The sequence below is a fragment of the Callithrix jacchus genome, chromosome 9 (genome assembly GCF_049354715.1).
Source record: "Callithrix jacchus isolate 240 chromosome 9, calJac240_pri, whole genome shotgun sequence".
NCBI lineage: Eukaryota > Metazoa > Chordata > Mammalia > Primates > Cebidae > Callithrix > Callithrix jacchus.
In genome coordinates, this window is record NC_133510.1 from 50,506,978 (window position 1) to 50,530,234 (window position 23,257).

General features: G+C 39.6%; 1 protein-coding gene across 3 annotated transcripts in view; it reads right to left on the reverse strand.

Moving 5' to 3' along the window:
* Positions 1-19,560, reverse strand: part of RAP1B (RAP1B, member of RAS oncogene family) — a 42,712-nt gene extending 23,152 nt beyond the window's left edge. The window contains exons 1-2 of one of the 3 annotated variants that reach the window (XM_054238302.2): positions 19,431-19,560; positions 1,837-1,937 (exon numbers count right to left, since the gene is read on the reverse strand). The gene's annotated coding sequence lies outside the window, so the exon portion shown is untranslated. Of the gene's footprint in view, positions 1-1,836; positions 1,938-11,209; positions 11,327-19,430 lie in introns of all 3 variants that reach the window. The other 2 variants (XM_078336108.1, XM_002752724.7) reach the window with 2 other exon arrangements.
* Positions 19,561-23,257: the final 3,697 nt, after the last annotated feature.

A 23,257-nucleotide genomic window follows, 5' to 3' on the forward strand; every position in this document is an offset into this window, starting at 1 on the left:
CCTATCTCTACTGAAAATATAAAAAGTAGCAGACCATGGTCACACACACCTGCAGTCCCAGCTACTAAGAAGACTGGTGCCCGAGAATCGACTGAACCTGGGAGGTGGAGGTTGCAGTGAGCTGAGATTGTGCCACGGCACTCCAGCCTGGGTGACAGCCAGACTGTCTCAAAAAGCAAAACAAAATCCATTCCCCCTCAAAAAAAAACCCCACAGAAGTTTCCTTCCAGTTCATTTTGTATATTTATATTTTACAAAGAAAAACACCCTGCAGCAAAGCACTGCTATGTAAAAAAGACAGCTACATCAAAAAGTGGAATCAGGGTAGCCAACGATCTAGTTTTAAGCACTGGAAGTCTCATGGCTGAGGAAACTCTCTATTCCTGGGCAAACCAGAATGGTTGGCCATTTTAGGTGGAACACATTCTGACAGGAATTTGCTTCCTATTTCATATTCTCGAAGATGAACAAAATATACCTGCTCTCAAAAACCTTACAATTTTGTAGGAAAAGATGGAGACATAAAAATATGGAAAGTATCATCAGATGTACAAAATACTATGGGAGTTCAGAAGGAGAGATCAGGAGCAGATTTATGAATAAGGTGGCAAAAAAAAAGTTACAACATTTCAATAGGAAAGAACATACTAGGGATAAGAAAAGAGAAAGCGAAGTCACAAAAGGCAGCATAATGTGGGAACATTAATACTTATGGCAGAAAAAGCAGTCTGGCTCACAGGGCACAAAGGAAGGAAAAAAAAATTGCAGGAGTTTTCAGTTAAGATAAAGGAGATCTCTGAGTATCAGTCAAGAGCTTTGACTCATTTAATAAGCAACAACAGTAGATATTTTGAAGATAAACATGAATATTGAGAAAACTAAAGATATTTTAAATTAGGCTGGGCACAGTGGCTTACATCTGTAATCCCAGCACTTTGGGAGGCCGAGGTGGGCGGACAATGAGGTCAGAAGATCGAGACCATCCTGGCCCTAGTGAAACTCCATCTCTACTAAAAAATACAAAAAAATTAGCTAGGTGTGGTGGTGTGTGCCTGTAGTCCCAGCTACTCAGAAGGCTGAGGCAGGGGGCTTGCTTGAACCGAGGAGATGGAGGCTGCAGTGAGCCGAGATTATGCCACTGTGCTCCATCCTGGGCAACAGAGCAAGACTCTGTCGCAAAAAAAAAAAAAAAAAAAAAAAAAAAGATACTTTAAATTAACAAAAGAAGTTATAACAGTAGATGGCTGGACAATACATCTAGGCATGGTAAACATTTCATTAAAATATGAGTAATATGTGGTCTATTTTAAAAATGCATTGTATTGATTTGCAACAAAAACTTGAATTAAAATGGTGAAAAACAAAAAATGAGGTCAGATATAGCACACCAAATGGAAGAAACTGACATAAGACTAGTTAAGACAACTGGTCATTTCAGCTTTATTTAATATTATATGGATATTAAATATATGGTATGTGCAGCCAGTATAAATATCAGATGCAAACATATTTGGTTCCCTATTTTTTTATAAGTTATTAATTTTGATACCATGGCATCTAATATCTAAGGCACAGTGAAGTTACATTTAGTTATACCACTATCACAGAACATGACTCCATAGGGTATTTGCCTAAGATCTTACATGTATTGACAAAGCGGATGCATGGGGCAAGCCACATTTTTCCCTCAAAAAAGTACGTTGAATCTGCCAAACTGCATGGAAAAAAAAAACTCAGGCCTGATGCAGTGGTTGACACCTGCAATCCCTGGGGAACATGTTGAAACCCCACCTCTACAAAAAATACACAAAATTAGCTAGGCGTGGTGGCATGTACCTGTAGTTCCAGCTACCGGGGAGGATGGGAGGTGAGAGGATCATCTGAGCCCTGGGAGGTTGAGGCTGCAGTGAGCTGTGATTGTGCCACTTCACTCCAGCCTGGGCAACAGAGGGAGACTCTGTCTCAGAAAACAAAACCCAAACCCAAAATCCAAAATGCTAAAAGCCCCCAAACCATACTCAGTTAAGGGTTAAATACCTCATGACCTGGGGCCTACATGTGATGATTATTGCTATATAATCAAAACTTAACACAGTGCCTGGAATGTGGAAGACACCTAATTATTTATTAAATGAATCAAAACCAGTTTCTTGCCCTAGAGGGGAGGTTGGCAAACTAGAGCTCCCAGGCCAAATCCCATTTGTTCCCTGTTTTTTTATTTTTGTAAATAAAATTTTGTTGGAACACAGTCACACTCATAAAGTTTTAATGGAACAATGTTCATTCGCTATGTATTGTCCATGGTTGACTTCAGGCTACAATAGCAGAGGTGAATAGTTGTGATAAGAGATTGTATGGCTAGTAAGGCTTAAAATAGTTATCTGGCCCTTTACAGAAAAAGTTTACCAATACTTGCACTATAGGGTAGAGCGTGGAAGATTAAAGGATAGACCTTGCCCATTAACTCAGAGGTAGCAAATGGGTTTAGCTTAGTCATCAACTCAAAATATTAATAGCTACCTATAGCTAACTGCAGTGTTGAGAATGATTTTTGAGACCAACTAGACGCCAAGGGAAAGTGTCCAGTTCTCAATTACCATTGGATACTGTGGTTTAAGTGAAGGAGAGACACGGATGTATTAATTCCAAAAACATCTGAAAATTTCTGCTGTAGAATATTTAAAATATCTAGCACTGTTGTCTGACAGTTTTACAAAGATGAATTAATTAGCTGCAAAATATATGCCAAAACAACCCTCCAAACAAATCAAAACACCTATAAAGAATTACTGAGAATAGTCCTGCTGAATGCTGAAGTCTGTCTACCAAAACCAATGATTTCTGGCATAGCACTCATTTTTATAACATTTATTTAACATCTCTATGTGCCAGTCACATTAATCACCCAGTTAACAGATTCAGTTGTTTAAGATCATTCATGAGGGTAATAGTATATACAAGGAGGACCTACAGCAAGAAGGTAAGCCCCCAGTATATATAAAAATTTTAAGATTTATAGATAAAATTGTAAAGGACAGCTTGAGTAAAATATATTTTACATTTAAAATGAAAATCTAATCTATCAATTTTGTGCATTTAGATTCTAAGTGTTTAATATACACATGGTCTAACATCAAAGTATTCGTGCCACTGGGGATCTGAAGTTTCTCTTCAGATTATTTTTGAAAAATCCTTGGTTAACTAATAAATATATTTCTGATCTGGAACACTAACATGTCTGTATGGTGCTTTTAAACCTCCCACGTCCTTTCATATATTAAATTTCATTCACTCTTCAGAGCAACAATGAAGATAAGGTATTGTCTTTAGATAAAGGATTTGGCTGGGCACAGTGGCTCACACCTGTAATCCTAGCACTTTAGGAGGCTGGGGTGGGTAGACTGCTTGAGCTCAGGAGTTCCAGACCAGACTGGGAAACATTGTGAAACCTCATCTCTACAAAAAATACAAAAAAATTAGCTGGGCACGGTGGTGCACATGTGTGGTCCCAGCTGCTCAGGAGGCTGAGAAGAGAGGATTACCTGAGCTCAGGGAGGTTGAGGCTGCAGTGAGCCATGATTGCACCACTGCACTCCAGCCTGGGCAACAGAGTGAGACTTGTCTCTAAATAAATAAGCAAACAAACAAATAAATAAAAAGATAAAGGATTTGAGGTTCAGATTACTTACCTGAGGTTGCAGAACCACAAGATTATAGATTAAGGACTAGAATCCAGACTAGTGCTGTCCAATAGAGCTTCCTGTGATGATGATGATAATGTTCTATACTGTATCTGGACTGTCCAGTATAGTAGCCACTAGCCATAGATGACTATCAAGCATTTGAAATGTGATTAGCATAACTATAAAATTAAAATTTTAATTTTATTTAATTTCAATTAAAGCTCTTTCTACACTTCTGAATTTTTGCTTATGAAACTACTGAACAAGGCACCTAGAGCCTCAATAGTCAAGAAAAGCTTGGATCTACCAAAACTGTCATCAGGGCCTCTTTATTTCGGGAAAAGCAGTTTGCTCTCGTCTCATTCTTGCACTTTTCTCTCACAAAGATACCACGCTTTTTCTTCAAGTAAATACTCCTTTGAAAAGTTTTTGCTAAATTTTCTAAAGTCATGTATTGGACAAAGTTTTCTGTTGGAAGTTATACAAATCACATTCATATATGAAAAGAAGTCATTAAAAAATATCAAGCAACCGTCGGGTGCGGTGGTTCACGCCTATAAACCCAGCACTTTGGGAGGCCGAGGCGGGTGGATCACAAGGTCAAGAGATAAGAGACCATCCTGGTCAACATGGTGAAACCCCGTCTCTACTAAAAATACAAAAAATTAGCTGGGCATGGTGGCGCATGCTTGTAATCCCAGCTACTCAGGAGGCTGAGGCAGGAGAATTGCCTGAACCCAGGAGGCGGAGGTTGCGGTGAGCCGAGATTGCGCCATTGCACTCCAACCTGGGTAACAACAGTGAAACTCCGTCCAAAAAAAAAAAAAAAAAAAAAGAACTCCAGAACAAAGCACACCCATTTTCATGAATGGAAGAATGCCACAAATATTTCCTCAGTATAAATGCATAAGTGGGGTGGTTCTTTTGCAAACTACCACCCTCCAAAAGGATGGGTGAATCTTTTTTAAAACATGATTTTACAGTCTGTTTTGACACAAGGCCTAATTCAGAAATAAACAGAATTAGTGTCTTCCATGAGAAGAGAAACAAATGGCTCAGAAAAATATTTTATTTCATTTTACTGTTAACCTCATACTCAGAATCAGATGACAAGCTTAATATGACCACTCTCAAATACATCTGAAACTTTAAAAAAGAATGCCTTGATTTTAGATGGTGGGTTCATAATCTGCATGACCATATTACATATTCAAAATGAAACTTAAGGATCAGGATATTCCTAATGGAAAATTCCCCAGTAAACACCTGCCAGAAGTTCAGAGGGGAAAAATTAACCAAGTAACAAAACATAGTGGAAGCACAGGTACTTCCTATAATTTTCTCTAATAATAATTTTAGTATTGCAACCTAAGCATTTATGCTACCTGTTTATGCACGCACTGGCTTATGCAGCTAATTGTGTTATAAAGTTGTTTTTGACTAATTTAACAGTTCTTCCTTTTATAATCTACCTGCTTCAGTTTATTCAAAGATCCATTTAGTAGTCCATGAAAAAAAGAGAAAGGCATGCCACACTTCAATGGAAGACATAAATAATGCTTGCATTTGGCTTTCACATATGAATAAATACTTACTTACTTGCATAATTACTAGGCCAGTAAGCACTTAAAAAAAAGCAGCTCCAAAAATATGCCTGTCTTGGCAATTCTACAAATGATAAGACTGTATCCAAAAATCATCACATGCATTAATGTGTACATTCTTGAATATTAGTATATACACCAAACAAATGGATGAAGGCAATGAGAACCAAAGTCTGGATGTTAATTAGGCTATTAGAATAAGCAGAGCATCTGAAGAAAGCACAGAAAGTGGGGAATCACTTCCTGTACTCAATTCTGAGTTTCTAAGTAGCCTCTTCAGATACTTACTTCAATCCTTGTCACTGCTAAATGGTTCCACTGAGGAGTTTTTTTTTTTTTTTTTTTTTGAGATGGAGTCTTGCTCTGTCACCCAGGCTGGAGTGCAGTGGCGTGATCCTGGCTTACTGCAGCTTCTGCCTCCCAGGTTCCAGAGATTCTCCTGCTTCAGCTTCCGGGGTAGCTGGGACCATAGGTACATGCCACCATGCCTGGCTAATTTTTGTATTTTCTGTGAAGATGGGGTTTCACTGTGTTGTTCAGACTAGTCTTGAACCCCTGACTTCATGATCCGCCCACCTTGGCCTCCCAAAGTGCTGGGATTATAGGCGTGAGCTACTGAGTGAGCCTGAACTGAGGATTTTTAAATAAGGATTATATTAGTCCTGTTTATAATATTCATATTCTATTTTTCTCTTGTATTCTTTACAATTAAATGTATTATATATTTCTTAGAAATCTTACCTATTAGGAGACAAAATGTCTAATATCTTATAAGACTAAAAAAATCATCAAGATGAAACTGTGGTTAAGATATGAGTTCTCAATATTTTAACATTTAAAAAAACTGCATTTTACAGGCACCAACTTTAACTATTTCCAAAGATTTAACTGGACTCTACAATTATGGAATGATGTGATTCTCCAATACCCTAAAAACTCATCACCCTCAGCAGTGCATTCCATCCTGAGTTAGGGTCAAACAGAATTCTTTGGCAGAGAGGGTTTCTAAAGCCAGTTGCTTCAAAGTAACATTTTCAGACCTGATATATTCTCCAGACAGTAATGAATAAAGCCTTTTTAACTCATTTGAAACCAATTTCTTATAGAAATTCTGAAATCCTAAAATCTCTGAAAACTCCACAGTTCTATAACCATGTTGGTAGCAAAGTCTGACCTAATATAAAAAAGGTAAAACTTAATCTGAGCACTGATGGGAGACTATTTTTACCTTTTATTTATCTCACTTAGTGTGACTATCCGTGTTTCACATTAATATTGTATTTGATTACCCTTACTAAAATCTAAAATAAATCTTTCCTCAAAATTCTGAAATCCAAAAATACTTGGCACCAAAGGTTACAGATAAAGGATTACGGCCCTATAATCAATTTCACAAACATCTACTAGAGCAAAACACTCTTTAATTTACTTCAGTTTCTGTAGTGTAGCTGAATGTAATTCACTGTTAATCTAAACCTTAAACTCCTTTAATATGCACAGATTCAATCTTGTATTTCCTGTCTTTTCTAACTACTAGATCCTAAGGGTTTCACTTCTTCCTTTGACTCTAATAAGCAGTTATCTATATCACTCATTTGGATATTTTGAACTGTTAACAGTTTCATATTGGTTAACTTTTCATGTCTCTGCTAAAAACCTTTGTGCGAAATTACTTCCATTTAATCCTAACATATAGTAACTAAGAACAATTAGCTCTCAATAACATGCAATCAGATCAATTAGTGCTCAAGAGACAGATGACCTATATTAATAATGAGGAATTATAGTTGGACATAGGTAAAATACTTAAAAAATTAGTTTAAGGCTAGGTGTGGTGGCTCACGCCTGTAAATCCCCAGCACTTTGGGAGACTGAAGCAGGAGGATCACTTGAGCCCAGTAGGTCCAGACTAGCCTGCGCAAGATGATGAGACCATGCCTCTACCAAAACAGTAAAGAAAAATCTAGTTTAAGGAGTAGCTTATGGGAATTGATATGGACAAACTGTTATACACTTTACATATTTTTTCAATTAAAATAATTCTCTTGAGCACTCGCCAATTATTGAGCTAACCATTTGAGATAGTGGTGGAAAAGTAACATGATGTTCCTGTCCTCCTGAAACAGTTTGCAGGGGATGAGAGGTAAACAAATGGATAAATGTAATTATTATGATAAGAACTATAGAGGTAATGAAGAGGAATGTTCCCTTATATAAGGTGCAGGAAAAACTCTGCAAATGTGACATCTGAGCTGAGATCCACTGTTGAGACTGAGGCAGAATTGCCAAGAGCTTGTAAAAGATTGTCACAAAAGAAGTACAGCAGGTTAGGAGATAAAGTTGCCAAGTAAGCAAGAACTGGATTATGCAGGACCTTGTGGGTCCTGAAAAGAAACTGGTTCTTAAGGGTAAATTGGGACCAGAGGGTATTACTACATGATCTGATTTACATTTTTACATTTTTTAAAAGGTCACTTTGTATTCTAGGTAGAAAATAATGTTGGGAAGAACAGGAATGAAAACAAGTTAGAAAGCTCTTGTAAGGGTCCAGACAAGAGATCTCTGACTATGGCTTAAACAAGGGCTTAAATCCAGAAACACAGAATTTGAAAGCTGGAAAAGATCTTAACAGCCATTTAGTCAAACTTTCTCTACATAAAGTCTTAAGAGAGGAGTTAACTTTTCAAGGTTTCATGAACAGTGCCAGAGACTAAACTCAATGTTATCACCACTAAACCATGCTACTTAAGACTACAGAGTACAATAAAAGGTTTAACTACTTAAGTACCTGATTTCTCAGATTTAATTTCACACCCAAAGGAATGAGCTAAAACATATGAGAACAACGAAATACAGGTCTAATTTGAGTATCTGAAGGTCAAGGGTCTGCTGGGGAGCAGACCTAGTGAAAGTGCTCTCCAGTCAAACTGCTTAGGGATGAGATTTTAAGACCATAACCTCTAACTCAAAGATAATGCCAGTTTATCCTCTACAAAAGACGTGCTGATGGATAAGATGTATCTACCACTAAAGAACCACAAGTGTTTATGAATGTTGAGTTTATCATTCCTGTTGACCAAAACTGTGAAGTGAATAGCTTTTAACAGTAGTCCTACACATAACAAGAACCTCTTAATCACCATCCTCACTCTCTTTTCTGCTCTACTTCCTGCCCTTTCACCTCTTCATTGCCTACTATCACCATCATTAACCCATCATCACTTTCATCTAAACAGAGAAATGTTATAAATGTTTTTTCTGTCCTTAAAAGCTTGCAAACCTAGTCTTACTTCTTTTCTGTTGAAGGATGATTAAGTTGAGAGCTTCTGGAAGAAAAAAAGTACAAGTATAAAAAAAACTAAATTATACCGGGCACAGTGGCTCATGCCTGTAATCACAGCACTTTAGGAGGCTGACAGATCACAAGGTCAGGAGTTCGATACCAGCCTGGCAAATATGGTAAAACCCCATTTCTACTAATAATGCAAAAATTAGTGGAGGGTGCTGGTACGCTTCTGTAGTCCCAGCTACGTGGAAGGCTGAGGCAAAAGAATCACTTGAACCTGGGAGGTGGAGGTGGCAGTGAGCTGAGATCACACTACTGCACTGCACTGCAGCCTGGGCAACAGAGCGAGACTCCATATCAAAAAAAAAAAAAAAAAAAAGCTCAAATAGAAGGATTTAATGCATTATTTCCAACTAGCAACTAAAACTCTATAAACAATAGTCCGTGACCACCTTGTGACTAATTTGGATGTCCTGGACATAAAATATGATCTCAGTATGTTGCCTAATTCTGAACTGCAAGTACAGCTGACCAATTAATTATTTAATATAGGGAGCACTAAAGCTTCCTGTTAAATTCCCTTGCTCTCCATGGGATTAGCTCAGGTAGGCAGGAGTTCCATAATGCTTAATCCCTGAAGCCACCCTGAAGTTAGCATTTTCACACGTACTCCTTCCCCAAACCTTTTTCCTCCTCTGGTGTCAACTTTGTTCTTTGCAACACCGGTGTTCAGATCGAATTCTTTCTTTTCTCTCCATTTTAATATCTCTAGGGAAGTAACTGGCACTAAATCTCCAAGAAACTGAGTACAAATCTAAGCTGTAACTTAACCTTCTTTCTTACCACTTTCCTAATCTGAAACTGATTACTAGACCCAAACACAGGTTAGTCTAAAAATCCTTTAAAATTTGGAACCAGGCTGGTGTGGTCGCTCACTCCTGTAATCCTAGAACTTTGTGGGGCTGAGGTGGGAGAACTCATTGAGCCAAGGAGTTCTACACCAGCCTGTGCAACATGGCAAAACCCTTTCTCTACAAAAAATACAAAAGTTAGCCAGGTGTGGTGGCACATGCCTGTAGTCCCAGCTACTTGTGAGGCTGAGGTGGAAGGATCCATTGAGCCTGGGAGGTCAAGGCTGCAGTGAGTCATGGCTGTGACACTGCACTCCAGCCTAGGTGACAGAGTGAGACCTTGTCTCAAAAAAAAAAAAAAATAAATAAATAAAATAAAATAAAATAAGGACCTATCTCGTAAGTTTATAAAAACAGTTTAACAAGGATTGCTACAAATGTTTCTAAATTAACATAAAAAAGAAGGCCACACAGTGGCTTTACCCAGCACTTTGGGAGGCTGAGGTGAGTAGATCACCTGAAGTCAGGAGTTTGAGACCAGCCTGGCCACCATGGTGAAACCCTGTCTCCATTAAAACTACAAAAATTAGCCAGGCATGGTGGCAGGTTCCTGTAATCCCAGCTACTTGGGAGGCTGAGGCAAGAGAATCACCTGAACCTGGGAGGTGGAGGTTGCAGTGAGCTGAGATCCCACCATCGCATTACAGCCTGGGCAACAAGAGCAAGACAGGGTCTCAGAAAAAAAAAAAAAGAAAGAAAAAGAAGAAGAAGAGAAAATAAAAGAAAAAGAACATTTTCCTGAAAGGTTAAAAAAAAAAGATCATTCTACAGGTGGTTTTTAAAAGTGTCTACTTAATGTAAGACAACACACCAAATTCTCAGGTCAAAAAGACATTAATAAACTTGAAAGAAACTTCCAGCTTTACTATGGGAGTTACCAAATATTTTAAAATTGAGAAAGTCAACTACTAAAAATCTACTTAAGGATTATGTTAGAATTTGGACACAAGGGTATTCTGTCTACAGATGAACAGTCAGGTATATAAAAACAAACATTAAAACTAAAAATATGCTTAAAAATAACAATTACCTAATCTATGACCATGACCAAAAGTTGAACGGATTGCTCAGAGAAGACTACAAAGAAGTTAAACATAAATTGACTATATATTAATAAGAGATTTTAAGATAAAGCACATGAAAACACTGCTTCACATTTATCTGTGGTTCCCATTCCTGTTTCCAACAAAAATATAAATAATATAAATCAAAGAAGACATTAAACACTGAGAGCAAAGCATGAAAAAATGAGTGATACAAAAAGAATACATCAGACAGTTGGGAATATTTTAACAGCATTTTCAGATAAATATGGATATTGGTCTTTGACACTATATTAAAATTCAGCAATTGGTTGCCGTATGGAGCAGGATACCTTATTGATAAAACTTTTTGTTCTCTGTAACATTAAAATCGATTGGTCTAGCTGACATTTTGGAAAGATTGCTTACCCATGTATGATTTTTATAATACTATGCATTGAACATTTGGAAATACTGATTCAGTTATGCAGATAACCACGTAATGACGGATATCATTATATACTTACAGCAACTGATACAAGCTTTCTAAAATTTTTGCTTACAAATCTAAGAACTTCTTTGGGAAGCCGAGGCAGGCAGATCACAAGGTCAGGAGATCAAGAGATCAAGACCATCCTGACCAACAGGAAGAAACCTGTTTCTACTAAAATATAAAAAATTAGCTGGGCGTGGTGGCACTTGCCTGAAGTCCTAGCTACTCAGGAGGCTGAGGCAGAAGAATTTCTTGAACCCGGGAGGCGAAGGTTGCAGTGAGCTGAGATGGTGCCAGTGCACTCCAGCCTGGCCACTGAGCAAGACTCTATTTCAAAACAAACAAAAAAAACCAGAAACAAACAAACAAACAAAAAGCCCTAGGAACTTCATCATTGACCATAAATACTATCACTATTTTCTCTAATGCAAAGGCTCACTGTTTTCAAGAAAATGTCAGCCTAGTACCCAAGTCTGAATAACCAGTTCATCAGGCATTCTTTTAAGCAAAAAAGGCATGACACACAAAAAAATTACTGATTCAGCATTCGACTCAATCACACAAATGATTTCCCTAGAAACAACTATTGTATTTCAGTATGCAGCCAAGTGTTTTTTTGTGTTTTTGAGACAGGGTCTTGCTCTGTCACCCAAGCTGAAATGCACTGTCACAATCACAGCTAACTGTAGCCTCCAACTCCTGGGGTCAAGAGATTCTCCCACCTCAGCCTCCAGGGTAGCTGTACGTGTGCATGACCACACCGGCTTTTTATTTAAAATAGGACAGACAGGCTCTCACTACATTGCCCAGGCCTGACTCAGCCTCCCAAAGTGCTGGGAGGCTTGCCATCCATTGCCTCACCAGTGTTTTAAGCATACTTCTCATTTCATTACAGTGTATTAGAAAGATGTGTACAACAGTAGAGATTTAGTGTAAAATTTTTTTACTTCCTCATCAAGGGTATTTAGGTAAAACTTAGGAAAAAAACCTGAGTCCATGGCAGTGAGTAATAAAATGATTATAAGCACAGTGAGGTACTCTAATCTGGTTTATTCTAAAGTGCCAGAAGTTTTACCCACCACTTTTACACGACTACAGGTACAAATGTCACTACAGTGAAAATAGCAAAGAATGTCTCAGTATCATTATAAAAAGTTTTGTACTTGTAGACTCCCCAAAATGTTGATGGGATTTACAGGATTCCTTAGACTACACTTTGAAAATCACTGATCTAGACAACTCATTTGTTAGGCTAATCAAAAATCGCAATTATTATTAGTCCCTATTCATACTTTAATAGGAATCTTAAGCAATGCCATAGAATACAAGCTTTATAGAACAAGAACTAATATGGCTGGGTATGATGGCTTATGCCTGTAATCCTAGCATTTTGGGAGGTGGAGGCAGGTGGATTACGAGCTCAGGAGTTCAGACCAGCGTGGGAAACATGCCCAGGCTGGACTCAGCCTCCCAAAGTGCTGGGAGGCTTGCCGTCCGTGGCTTCACCAGTGTTTTAAGCATACTTCCCATTTCGTTACAGTATATTAGAAAGATGTGTACAATAAAAGATATTTAGTTTAAAATTTTTTAAATTTCTTCATCAAGAGCATTTAGGTGAAACTTAAAAAAAAAAACAATCCTGAATCCAGTGAATAATACAATGATTATAAGCACAGTGAGGTACTCTAACCTAATTTATTCTAAAGTGCTAGAAGTTTAGAAACTTCAAAACTCTCTACAAAAAAATACAAAAATTAGTTGGGCATGGTGGCACATGCTTATAATCCCATCTATTTGGGGAGCTGAGGCTGGAGGATGGCTTGAACCTGGGAGGTTGAGGCTCACTGAGCCAAGTTTGTGTCACTGAGGCTGTCAAAACAACAACAACAAAACTACATTACTATATTATCATTTATAAAATATTTGTAAGTAATACTGCATTTGATCCTCAACAACTCCAACAACAGTATGTCATCATTCTCACTGAGGAGGCAAGGAGGCTGGCAAGCTTCAGAAGGGAAGTACGCATTTTGCTTTAAAAAATTCATTGTAGTGATGAGATTACAGATGATATTAATTTTCTTCTTTATACTTTTTTTTTTTGAGATGGAGCTTCGATGTGTCACCCTGGCTGGAGTGCAGTGGCGCGATCTCACCTCGCTGCAACCTCTTACTCCAGAGTTCAAGTGATTCTCCTGCCTCAGTTTAGCTTCCTGAGTAGCTGGGATTATAGGCGTGCGCCTGGCTAATTTTTGTATTTTTAGTAGAGACCAGGTTTTACCATGTTGGTCAGGATGGTCTTGAACTGACCTGGTAATCTGCCTGCCTCGGCTTCCCAAAGTGCTGGGATTACAGGAGGAGCCACCACTCCTGGCCTTATTTTTCTATATTCTGAACATTAGTAAGAAAATAAAAGACATATTTGAAATCAGCCAATCTTATAAATACAAATTCAGTACACTATCTCAAGTTCATTAATTTCAATATCAGGAGAAAATAACAGATAACATGTGTTATATACCTCATCCCTATCCCTCTTTATTATCTGTACAATACAGAATTCAAGGAATTTCTGCATTTTGCTATTGTAGTGAGAAACGTATGGATAACTTAAATTATATCTTAGAAGCATCAGCCAAAGATATGTTAGTACAATGTAGTAATAGGATTCCACAGTCTAACTGCAACTTTAAAACACAAGGTAACAGTTGGAAGCCACATACATACCTTTTGACACGTAAAATCTAAGTAACAATAGATTCTAGTCTTTATTTTATTGATACCTTTTGAGTTCTACTAACTGAGAACTTAAGAAAGTCCCCGAATTTAGTATAAAGTAACTCTGAAAAATATATTCTAATGTTAGAAGGATACATTTTTAATACACAGATAATCATAATTTTATTTCACCCAGTGTTTTCCATTTCCTCTCCAGAAGCTTTCACCAAAAATTGCAACTAAACAGACAAAACATGTTTTCTTTCATCTTTTTGCCCTTCCTACAATGCAAAGAAGAGGAAAACAGGTAGAGGCAATCCACTACTTTGGCAATCAGTTCACTGCATATTTCAAAATAAAGTTACTTAGTGAAATGCTGGGCCAAGCACAGTGGCTCACGCCTGTAATTCCAGCACTTTGGGAGGCCAAGATGGGTGGATCCCCTGAGCCCAGGAGTTCGAGGTGAGCTTGGGGCAACATGGCAAAACCCTGTCTCTACAAAAAATACAAAAATTAGCCAGGCACAGCAGTCCCAGATATTTGGGAGGTTTAGGTCAGAGGACTGCTTGACCCCTGGAGGCAAAGGCTGTGGTGAACTAAGATCCTGCCACTGACTCTGTCTTTCCAAAAAGAAAAAAAAAAAAGTCAGGCAGGGTGGCCACACCCTGCAGTTTGGGAGGCTGAGGCGAGTGGATCACCAGTTCGAGACCAGCCTGGCTAATATAATAAAACCTCCTCTCTATTAAAAAATACAAAAATTAGCCAGGTATGGTGGCACGTGCCTGAAGTCCCAGCTACTTGAGAGACTGAGGCAGGAGAATTGCTGGAACCCAGGAGGCAAAGGTTGCAGTAAGCAGAGATAACGCCACTGCACTCCAGACTGGGTGACAGAGCAAGACTCTGTCTCAGAAGAAAAAAAAAAAATCCAAATTATTTTTAAGAGTTTTTAATGGATGCTCTCTTCTTTCATTCAGTCTGTTTGTACAACAGAAACATTCAAACCCCTAGTACTGGAAAAAATCACCTCACAAGTTATGAGATCAGAATCCAGTTTAAATTTAAATGGTCTCACTACTTTATATATATAAAGTAGTATAACTACAAAAGTAAAAGTAATTACAAGTAAGCTTTAGGATATGGTTTGATATAAAACTCAAACTCACAACATTTAATTACTCTCTATGGTCAGAGAGACAGATTTTTAACTTAAAAGAATGTATTTCTAGTATGCAAGTACCGCATATACCATCAAATAATTTTAAGTCATATACCGATATTACAGAATATGGTCCTTCTGTATAATAAAAACCAGATGAAAATTCTGCAATTTGTTTTGCAAATATTTTTTACTTTAGGGAATTAAAATTTTTTTAAAACTACAATTTTATATTTTCATATTTTTTCCCTACATTTTCATATTTTTTTCCTAAGTTTTAAGGTCCTTTGGAAACAGAGTTTTAAAAATTTTGACCCTCTACTGATGCAAAGGAAGAAAAAAAGTTTAGAAATTGCTACTTAATCAGCCGCTACATACTCTTGATTTGACCAACATTAGGAATAAATAATTCAGTGTTAGGAAATACAGAAAATTTAAAAAGAAAAAAAAAGGCCGAGCGTGGTGGTTCACACTTGTAATCCAAGCACTTTGGAGGCCAAGACAGGCAGATCACCTGAGGTCCGGAGTTCAAGACCAGCCTGGCCAACATGGTGAAACCCTGTCTTTAAAAAAAAAAAAAAAAAAAAAGGAAATACGGAAAATAAGTAATATGATTTTTTTGTTGCTGGTGAATTTTAAAGTGATGTTTTCAAGGCAGCACAGAAGTTCCTGATAATTTTTCTGGTTTAAAATAGACTCTCTACAACCAAAGAGACTTGCTTTAGAATCCAGTGCTCAACTGGGTTCAAAGTACAACAGATTATATACAAGTCCGTTTTTAGTGCAAATGGATAAATTCACTGTATTCTTTGTAGCTACTGCTTCCACTGTGCTCACGAGATTTACAAAGAACCAATAAAAGACTTAAGACTTCACATGGTAATTAGTACCTTTCAATACCATTGCAAAATATCTATGAACATAGAAAAACATTAGCCTCCAGCACAAGAGTAAGCCATGGTACAGTACTCCTGTTTATAGAGGGCTGAACTAAAAATTTCGTTCAATGTTACAATGAATCACTGCATCAGCCAAACTGTCTTAACTTGTTCTAAAATAAATTCAGTTTGAAAGGATAACAATAAAAACTTCAGTGTAATATCATGGAGTTCTCAATAATGACAGGAGAGGGAAAAAAACCCGGGGCATATTTTTAGTCACAACCTATGTCTTAGAAAGTTTTAGAAAGACCAGTCTTTAATTTTTCTATAGAGTGAACATGTGACATCACTGCTATAAAATAGCAGTGAATAGCTAATTCATAAATGCTAAATTACTACTAGTACCAGTCAAATCTAGACACTGCAGATCAATACCCAACCTCCTCTTTAGCAACACATACAGAGAAACACAGTATTTTATATCTTTAAGGAAATGATGCAAATCAATAAGAGCTGCCTGATAGTCGATAATAAAACAGCCTATTTAAACAATACTTTTGGGGAAAAAGTAAATGGACATCTTTGTAAAATCAGTCAAATTCTCTATCAGATCCAATTTCACATTAATTTTACTACCTCAATAAATATTTATCGAGTACCTACGACGAAAGGCAAAAAAACCTGAATGTGAACTTTTCATCCAAATCTTAGACTGCATTTAAAATAACATGTCTAATTAGTTACCATGTTATTAATCTCTGCATAGACCTTCCACCAATCTTGAATTAGGAAGAAACACTTGAAAGGATCCTTACAAAAATGGATCTAGTTATTTTAATGATTCTTTGCTAGAACCTCCTTACATGGTGGCTCTTTACTATGGGAGGGGTGTCACTTTACCTTTATACAGCTAAGAGAAAATAGTGGAATTCACTGAAAAGAATTGTTTTGAGGATAAAACAAAAATTAATTTGTCAAGTAAAAGAGGTTCCAAAGCCAATACAGAATTCTTTTTTTTTTTTGAAGGACTACACTGTTCTCTTCAAATATCCTCTTTCAATGTTCAATACCATTAATCCCTAAATTCAAATGCTAACCATTACACTGGACCCAGACAAAGTGCTAGGAAGGAAGAATACTGTTAAGAATTAAATGGATCAAGTCCCTACCCTCATGGTACTTACATTTAACTGGTGTTGAGTGTCTACTGCAAGGCACCATGCCAGTGTTTTAAGGCATACAAAAGAACATGTATCTTGTGGTTGGAATTTACAATTCAATGGACTAGATAACATGTAATGGCAACAGGAGGCAGGAAGTAGTGTGTGTCATAGAAAATAAGAGAGACGACTTTTAAGGGGTTGGGAGTGGAAGAAGGTAAAAGAGCAGACAATCATTTTCTTCCTTTTTTTTTTTTTTTTTTTGAGACAGGGTGTAGCTCTGTCACCCAGGCTGGGGTACAGTGGCACAATCTCGGATCACTGTGCCCGCCGCCTCCCGGGTTCAAGCAATTCTTATGCCTCAGCCTCCCGAGTAGCTGGGATTACAGGCGTGTGCCACCACGTCCTGCTAAGTTTTATATTTTTAGTAGAGACAGGGTTTCCCCATGTTGCCCAGGCTGGTCTCAAATTTCTGACCTCAAGTGATCCACCCGCCTCGACTAGGCCTCCCAAAGTACTGGGATTACAGGCGTGAGCCACCATGCTCAGCAAGAGCAATCATTTTCATACCCCATACCACATTTTAAAATTAAGTCTTTTTAGTATTGGTTCTTCAGTTGTATTCTGATAACCGGCATATTAAAAACAACAAACTGGATACATAAAGTAAAATGATTTACTTTATGGCTTCCTCAGATAAAGCAGCTTCACAATTTACTGTCATTTCCTTGTCAAACAAGGAAATGAAGTGAAAACAACTAATGTAGTATAGATTAAAGGCACAGATGGGCTCAAATAAGACTATCATTCAGGCTGTGTGTGCTTAAAGTTATTTAATCTGACTATCAGTTTCCTTACCTAAAACCTGAGGATGAAACTACCCAAGTGGTTTTTCCACATTATTTGACTAAGGTACCCACTTTTTAAAAGTGCGATATTGGACGATTCTTCTTAGGAAAATGGTAATTCACTATAAAATGTATTTCTTCTTCCAGGTTGTCTCTTATGCATAGACTACTGTCCTAAAGCTCAGTAGATCCACTAACTGGTTATCTTATCTATGCCTCAGTTTCCTCCTCCAGAAAATGACAGGGTGGGACTGGATGATCTAAATAGTCCCTTCCGGCCCTTAAAAAGTCCCATGACTCCACTATGACTCAATAAATACTATTTCAAGAGTCAGCTTTTAAGGGTAATATGGGCTTGAAGTTAAATGAATGTCTCCCTTTTCAATTTATGTAAGTTACTTCTTGTTAAGATAACATCTTGTTGAGTAAGTCCAAACAGTATTCTAATTACAAAAGGAGCTGAAAAATAAATTTACCACAGCTTTAAATTGTAAGTACTCCCCATATATTAGATGCTGCCAGCAAAACCAAAATCCAATTAGACGGAATTAAGTTTAAAATACTAAAATCACAATCTTCATGTAGTGTCAACTTTCTACCCCGTAAAAATGTGATTTCCCGTTACTGCCACACAGAACTGCTTCTATTCATACCAATCAGAAGTTACAGGGCCAAAACGTTTTCCTAAACTATTAAAGACAGTGGGAGGAAGAAACGCGAAGGGGAAGGAAACCATCTGTTTTAACTTGCAAGGATGATCTTTTCTCCAAAAGACTTAAGGGTTTTTTAGAAGAAAAATCCGGAGGACTCCGGTTCATTGGGCATAGTTTTAAATTAAATTCATGGCGCTGATAGTTTTAGGATTAGACACCTCGAGATGGCGAAAAAGAGAAGAGGACAAACTTCCTGGATTTTCTCTCCCTCTGTAAAAGAGAGAGATTTCCTCTTGCTGACGAAGGGAAAGGCCCCTTTAACAGTTTTTCTCTACACGGTGGCTGCTGCCAGACTAGGTGGGGCTCCCTTCGCTGCCTTCCTCCTGCCACTTCCCGCAACAAATGGAGCAAGCCAGCCCGTTTCAGGCAAACTTTTTCCCCGTCAGTCTCAAGCCCGCGGGGCGCCGGGGAGTGGTTTGCCCCGAAGGCTCCTCGCCATAGCTCAGGGCCGGGGGAAGCTGAGTCTTTGCAAAGGACAACTTTCTGGTTTCCGTTCTAACTTCCACCCACACCACGGAGGGAACCCAGGCGACAGGCGAGGGGGCTCGGGGCGGGGAGCGAGTGTTCGGGGGCGTCAGCGGGGAAAGGAGGGCGGCCGGAGAGGCTTCGGCGGCCGCAGGCTGAAGGGAGCGGGCGGGTGGGGGGGGGGTCCTCGGGCTCTTACTTCCTCCGCCATATTTCAGACATTTGACCCCTTCCGCAAAGCGCGCTGTTCCCCCGCGGCGGCGACGGCTCCTCCTCGCTGGCCCGCAAGTCAGCGTGCTCGCCTGCCCGGCGCCTGGCCCTTGCGCCACCTGCCGCGCGCCGAGGGGCGGCCGCCGCCGGGGCCCCTGACCGCCGCGCCCGGCCCGCGCCTCACCGCACCCCACCCGCTCCCCTTAGCCGGCGCTCGGCCCCCGCCCCGCGCGGTCGCCGCCGCCGCTTCCCTCATCGGCCACGCAAGCACTCTGCGAACCTCTCACGCTGTCACCGGGTCCCTGCAGCCAGCGTCGCCCCGCGCTCCCTCCGGGTAGCTACTATCGGCGCCACGGCGGTCCTGCCGCTGCCGCTGCCGCCGCCGCCGCCGTCGCCGCTCCGGCTGGTTTACACGCCTGACTCTGGGCGAGGTTTGGCGGTGTCGCCTTGACGTCAGGCGTTCAGCCTCGCTCCAGCTTCCGCCCGCGGGCGGGTCCTAGGGGGCGGGGCGAGGGGAACCGAGGGGGCGGGGCCGCCACGCGCCTGGTCTTCGGCGTCGGCCTAACGCCGGCCTCCAGCGCAGCCGGAGCGCAGGCCCTGCCCACGCGGTCTCTTAGCTGCCTTTCGGTGGCCTGTCTGCTGAGATTCTGCTCTCGTTGTCCCTCACTTTCAGGCTCGCTCCCGCAGGCGCTCGGGTGGGCGGAATCCGCGCGTCGGTGTTCCCGACCCCAGCAGGTTCCAGCGGAACCCTCCGAAACCCCAAAGGCGCCGCCGCTTAATGCAAACCGTAGTTAAGTCACCAACTGGTCCAGTCTGTGTGTTCACGTCGTCCTTTGTGCTGGGCAAAGTAACCGAGAAGTAACGGAGAACGCGCAGTTTCTACACCTAGAGCTCCCGGAGAGAGCCTGGGCCCGCAAGTCTTTGCATTCTTGAGATGGCGTTTCTCCTGGATTCACAAATATTTTATCCATGGTGTCTTAACCCGGTCGAAATCTTTCCGAATTACCCTGCCAAACGCAGTTACCAAATTGAATTTCCAAATAAGTTTGTACCGTGCACCTAAGTCAACGCTATCTATATGACTAAAATAAATTGCGTATTTAAATGCATGGCCTGGACGCTTTAGTGACTTCATAGGATTACCCATAGGCAGGTAGGTTTATCGTGTGACTTAAGGGCACCAGAAAACAGAAGTTCCAAAATGGCTGGGAACTTAACACGGGAATTTACCATTTTTACCCTTAGTACAAGAAACTTACCAAAGTTTTTGTTGAAACGGTTTTGATGGTCGAAGAGATTAAGAAAGCAAAGAGGAGGGAAAAGTGGGGATTGAGGGTCATTTAAGACTAACTTTTATTGGTTCATAATTTAATCAGGCCCTGTACAAATTATTATTGAAATAAATATTAATAAACCTTGATAAATGGAATGTGACTAATTTCACTCCTTTTAAGAATATGTAGTGATTGAAAACTAAGCTAACCTAAGTAAAACGAGTAGATGAGAATGAATTATAACAGTTCTCCGTGTTTTATATTTTACTATTTAAGTTAATTGAATATATTACCTATTTCGATAATGTCTATTTCCTTAGAAAAAAATTGTTTTTTAAATTATCTACTGTCTGCATATATTGTGTACAACATGATCGTTTAAGTAACGTACACATTGTGGAACGGTTAACTCTAGCTAATTAACATATTACCTTACAGAGTTTTATATACATATAGATTTTTTTTTTTTTTTTTGAGAGTCTCGCTCTGTAGCCTGGGGTGGAGTGCAGTGGCACGATCTTGGCTTACTGCAACCTCCGCCTCCTGGGTTCCAGCAATTCTCTCTCAGCCTCTCGAGTAGCTGGGATGACAGGCGTGCGCCACCACGCCTGGCTAATTTTTGTATTTTTAGTGTAGACGGGGTTTCGCCATGTTGGCCAGGCTGGTTTGTAACTCCTGACCTCAGGTGATCCACCCGCCTCAGCCTCCCAAAATGCTGGGATTACAGGCGTGACTCATTGCTCCCAGCCAAGTCACCATTTTTTGATGAGAACACTTAACATCCATTATTTCAGAAAACCCTTTTTAATTGAAAGTTTCAAAGGCAAATTTCAGAGCAGTCCATTGGAATTATTGTAACTTCTGAATGAGTGAATTGCAAATAAATTTGACTTTACTAACTTTTCAATTATTGTGTAAACATTTGAGAAGTCTGAAACTTTGAATTCACAGAAGTGTTACATGGGAACACTGTGCTCACTCATTCTTTTCTTTCTTTCTTTAAAAAAAACCTCTTTGTCCTTTGGGCAATTGATTTTTTTTTCCAGAAAGAAATTAGTTTTAGAAGATTGATTTTTAGAGTTTGAGAGAATGTGTAAAATAGTTTATTTAATTAAAAACACATTTTCTCTTATCAGACGTTGTATTTGTATTAAACTGTTATCACTATGCAGAGAATACCATAATCTGCATCTCTTAGCACTGAATTCACTTTTCACTTTGAGCCTCTTGTTCCTATTTATCTCCTTGACTTCTTCTCCAGGATATTCCTCTGGCAACTTGCACTGGTCATATGTGCAAACTGAACTCATGGTCTTTGTAACCAAACCAGTTTCTTTTCCTTTTTCTTTGTTAATTGTATCACTATAATTTAAATTACTCAATCTTTATGCCTGACACTTAGTTCTCGGCTCTTGAATAATCCATCAATTGGCACGTCTGTTAGAAAGTAATTCGGCAAGGGGTTTCATTGTGTTTCCGCCTTTCCATTTCAACTAAGACCATACTTAGTGGGTTTTCAGTTGCCAGCTTTAGGTTGGTACACTCATCTCCGGGACTTTTGCAGTCTGGTGGCCTCCAGTCTGTTCCTGATTCCACACATTGTTGCCAGATGATTATCTTAAAGCATACCAAGCAAGTCACTCCCTCCCCCAAAAAACCTTCAATTACTCCCCTACTCTACCAAAATAAAGTTAATCCTTTTGTCTCACTTTTCCCTTTCACTTAAAACTGTTTTACAGTCAGAATGGATGGTGGAGTTTTCATCTTGCCCAAATAATTTGCTTCCCCATCTCTCTGTTGTGCATAGGTGAATGATTTCCTCTGCCTGGAATGCCCCTTCCCACTCCATCTCATTCTGCAAATACCTTGCCCATTATTCAAGGTTTATCTATGTTCTCTTAAGAATTAGCTTCTTTTCTGATACTTCTAACCTTATGTGGTCTCTCCTCTTTTGAATCCCTGAAACATTTTATTGCTTCTTTCCTTTGTCACTTGTGTTCTACCTTCCTGTGAATAGGGATTTGCAAACTTTTTCTCTAAAGGGCCAGATAGTAATTATTTTAGGCTTTGTTGGCCAGACAGATGGTCGCTGTTGTAGCCACTGAACTCTGCAATTGTGGGAAAAAAGCAGCCATAGATAATACATAAAGAATAGACCTGGCTGTATTCTAATAAAACTTTATTTATGGACACTAAAAGTTGAATTTCAAGGAATTTTAATATGTCACAAAATATTCTTTTTTTTAAAACCATTTACAAATGTGAAAATCGGCTAGGTGTGGTGGCTCATGCTTTGAGAGGCTAAGGCAGTGCTTTGAGAGGCTGAGGCAGGAGGATCACTTGAACCTCAAGAGCTGGAGGCCAGCCTGGGAAACATAGTAGACCTTGTTTCTACAAAAAACTGTAAAATTAGTCAGGCATGGTGGCAAATGCCTGTGGTCCCAACTACTTGGGAGGCTAAGGTGGGTGGATGGCTTAAGCCGAAGTCGAGTTCAAAGTTACAGTGAGCTATGATCAGCCTTCAGCCCTGATGACAGAGCAAGACCCTGTCTCAAAAAGAAAAGGAAAGAAATGTGAAAACTGTTCTTAGCTTATGGCTGCACAAAAACGGGGGGCAGCCTGTATATGGCCAGTGGGCCATAGTTTGGTGAGCCCTGTACTCAGGGGCAGCTTCACAGGCATGTGACTCATGCATGCAGTCATACAGAGCCCTGTACTTAGAAGGGTTCCATTATTGGGCTCTAATGTCACTCCTGACCTCAGGTGATCCACCTGCTCAGCCTCCCAAAATGCTGGGATTACAGGCATGACTCACTGTGCCCTGCCGAGTTAC